Source organism: Papaver somniferum, unplaced genomic scaffold (assembly GCF_003573695.1).
Source record: "Papaver somniferum cultivar HN1 unplaced genomic scaffold, ASM357369v1 unplaced-scaffold_10932, whole genome shotgun sequence".
In the NCBI taxonomy this organism is placed as follows: Eukaryota; Viridiplantae; Streptophyta; class Magnoliopsida; order Ranunculales; family Papaveraceae; genus Papaver; species Papaver somniferum.
The window spans coordinates 671-4732 of NW_020619862.1; the positions used below are offsets into that span (position 1 = coordinate 671).

Here is a 4062-nt window from a genome sequence, read left to right on the forward strand (position 1 = left end):
TAGGAGTAGTAGTAGACGATCTAGTACTAGCACCTAGTACTTCCAGACCTGAATCGGCTGCTGCTACCACCAATAGGATGTCTTGCCATATTTGTCTACAAGAAAATCACTTTGAAAAAGATTAACAACCATAACACAAAACCTATAGAGATAATACCACTATCAATACTAACACCGAAGAATAGAAACTATAAACATCTGATTAGAAAAACTTTCAATCATTGCAAGCTGCTCTAAATTACTAAACTATAATGCATCCATTAAATTTACAATCAAACTACAAATATTCTACCAAAACAAATAAACCGAAAAAAGAAAACATGAGAAGCATTTCTGCCAAATGGAAACTTTGCTCTGAACCATATGATGTAACTATCGTTTAATTATTTGAATATTTACAATCCTCTACTAATCAAATGGAAGTCCAAAATCAGTACATAACACAATGAACGCCTCCAGTGAACTCATTTTATGACTCTTATGTATATCTACAAATGAGCTAGAACTTAATTTTAAATAGAGATTTTGAGAAATGATAACCCCAAACTCACCACTTCAACCCACATAATCAGTAGAGTAGATGCTTATAAGGAAAATAAACACCAAAGAACTTAAAAAAATATCTTAGTTAGGCATACAATCACTCCACTCAACGAATTTTCTACCATATAATACAAGCCTTCTAATGAAACAACACAGTTCCACATGCCAAAATCCAAAGTTACAGAACAATCAATTTAAGGAAGACATACAAATAACTTACTACCATCAAGTTATCAACACACATAGAAAATTCCTCAAGCCTTTCTACCAAACAAATCCTACCATCATTCATCACCAACAACAAAACCTAACCAACAAAATAATTATCATATCCTACTCAACTGTTGACATCAACTGTACCTGCTGTTTGTAAAATCAAACCCTAGAAACTCTGAATTGAGAGATTAACCTGAAACCAAAGAATAAATGCAAAAATATTAAAATCCAATGATACAAAAACAAATAAAACAGAAATAAAAATTAAACTGAAACCCTAACTCACCTGATTTTGTTTGTAAAATCAAACTCTAGAAACTCTGAATTGAGAGATTAACCTGAAATCAAAGAATAAACGAAAAAAAATTAAAACCCAATGATAAAAAACAAATAAAACTGAAAAAATTAAACTGCAACCTAACTTACCTAATTTTGTTTGTAAATTAAACCCTAATTACACAAAATCCAAATACGCAGAAGGTAGATCGAATTTCTATTAGGTATCCGATGAATTCATGGTGGAGTTTCTGCTGGTTCGTTCGGTGGTGTTGAGAGATAAGAGGGTTTCTGCAGGGATAAGGGAAGAGAGAGAGCGAAGGAGATAAGTGAAGAGAGAGTGATATGTGAAGAGATATATATATGGGCCGATAATCCCGAAGTTGCTATTCTGAATCCCGAGATTAAACATATCTTGACCGTGCAAAATGGCGCGAACATTCTCGCCCAGAAAAGCACCAGTTCTACATTGCTGGTCAAGGGTCGTTGAATCGGTAATTGTTTGATGCCAAGATGGTATATAAATTTTCCATATCAGAGACGGCTTACTAAGCTCTCGGAATTTTTCCTTTTTTTTCCATATCAGTGACCGTTATGTGTGGTCAACGATCCAACTACCGATAACGGGGGACTCTTATGTGAGACACAAAAATGCCATTTTCCACAAGTGAATCCTCATGTTTCCTGAAAAATTAGGCAGCCACGTGGAGTTTATAGGTCGATATTGTTGCCGACATGGTAGCCCAATCACCCCATACGTTTCCCGGAAATTTAATTGGAACTGATGCGTCGTTTGGTTATCTTTTGTGCAGTTACGCATAGGATTAGGCTGTAATTTGAAAAGACACGTCTTTATGTTATAGCATTGCGTGCCCAGCTAAACTAAACAGGTATGTATTTTGGTAAACGGTCTTTAGCTAACAGAATAAATCAAAAGATTCATAGTCTTCCCGACGTTTCGGCACACCTTTTTGGGAATTACCGACACGACTCTTCGGTTGCTTTAATGATGACTCTTTGGTTGCTTTAACAATTACGCCGAGCACACATCCCTCCGATCAAATACATAAGTTGCGACAAACCCTTCCTCTGTGTTTCTTCTGTTCACAGAGTCTTCCAATTGTTGGCTTTAAATCGAGTAGTGGTTGTAAGAATTCACTTCTTTCCATGGTTTCAATCACTTTATCTTTATTGTGATCGAGTGGTGGTAGTTGGATAATAATTTGGTGAAGAAGAAGAAGAAAAAGATGAGACTTCGAAACTTTCATGAAACAGCTCTTTCGAAGTAGTGAGACAAACATCTTGGTTAACTTTTTTTTTTTGAAAAAGGGGGTTAAAATTGATAACTGGATGCGCATACATTACACAGAGTTACAAGGGAAAAGAAATAAAGATAAACAATACAGTTTGAAGTCTCTTTTGGTTCTGATTCTTTGTTTTGACACAACTTTGGGAAAACGTTTCTTTTTTTTTTTCTATTTTTCTTTCTTTCGGCTTTTAGTCTCTGTATCTCTTTAAAATTCCCCCCATCATCTTTTCGATCGCATAATTACCGGTCGCAAATATAAAGAGGAAAATAAAAGGTTAATTTCTAAAGAAGAAACGGATGATAGATGTGAAAGTCAAATGCAGTTCTTCAATGAGAGTTTTAAAGTTTACCAAGTATATACACTAGGTTATGGTTAATGGATCTTTTTTGGCAGCAAACTTCTACTTGGAAACATCTCCACCATTCATTTATGGTGAAAATGGCTAAGGTGATGAAGGGTTTGTGCCAGCACATTCGACAGCTTAGGAGAACATAACAACACTGATGGGTTGTATTAAACAAAAACAAAAAAAAACACTAATGGCATATATATTAACTCAAGGTGACAATTTTCCCATTCGATCGCTCATCTGTTGTTGCTTACCATGGGGAAGGGGTGAATCTCATAAGAAGGCCTCGCACTTTCATGAACCGGAAAAGGCATTCTACTATAGTGCAGAGCAGCCAGTTAGTCGTGAACGGGATGAAATGGCACAAAATGCTATTGGTGTTCTGTTTGTGACAGCGTTGTCACAAAATGCTATTGATATCCTGTTTGTGACGTCAACTCACGGATTGGAGCAGTTGGGAGAAAATTGCAGACTGTGCAGTATTGGGATAGAGAGTGCAGGACGGGGATAAAGTGGCTATGCTCGGTCGTGATGACATAAGCACCCATTCTTCACTGTTCTTAAGCTTTTTTGGTCTCAGGCTCGATCTTCCTATGATTCATCAATTTTGTGTTCATCATAACACTATATTCCGTCAAGTTGATTCCTGGATTCTTTGTACGGTTAGCTATATATATATATCTATATAGGCTTTCAGGTTATAATCTAGAATCGTGTAAGGAACTAATGCATCTTCCTAGATGTCCAAATATTTTTCGGTCAAGAAAGGAAGACACCCGAGCACCCTGTGAGCGAGAATCCAGAAAAAACTAGATTTGCATTTCTAACAAAGGGTTGATCAGAAAAGAAGAAAAGCCACACATCTTCACAGTTAATTCTTTTGGTAAAGAAAATTTATGAATTTTGCATCTATGCTCATGGTTTAGTTTTGTAAATTTCGTTGATCAAAATAAAAAAGAAATGCTTTATGGGTAGGATTTAAAGTTTTGTGAATTCAGATTTTATACCGGTATCTGACTACATATGTGGTTTGTTTTTATCAGGGTCTGAAGCATGAAACAAGTAAGAGGATCACGATAGTGTACATGGTTACATGTTGGATAGAAATACCCTGCATATATTGGATATCCTTTTGAAACCTCTTTTTTCAAAAATTTTATCCTATGAGTAATTAGAGACGGTAATGCATTAAATTATCGGCCATGAAGCAGTGGATTGATTCAATGTTGAATGTTCTTTATTGAATCTTTTGTGATAGTATCGTTAACCTATTGAATTTGGAATTAGCCTTAATTACAGAGGAATAATTGGTATCACATTTTAGCTGCACATATTTTTGATTTCAAAAAAAATGATCGACCATGTAAA

At 35.5% G+C, this 4062-nt stretch overlaps 1 long non-coding RNA gene across 1 annotated transcript; it reads left to right on the forward strand.

Moving 5' to 3' along the window:
* The first annotated feature begins 1765 nt into the window (after nt 1-1765).
* Nucleotides 1766-3998, forward strand: LOC113328486. The gene is made up of 2 exons (XR_003349433.1): nt 1766-3577; nt 3738-3998. It is a non-coding gene; the product is annotated as an uncharacterized LOC113328486 (long non-coding RNA).
* The last annotated feature ends 64 nt before the right edge of the window (nt 3999-4062 follow it).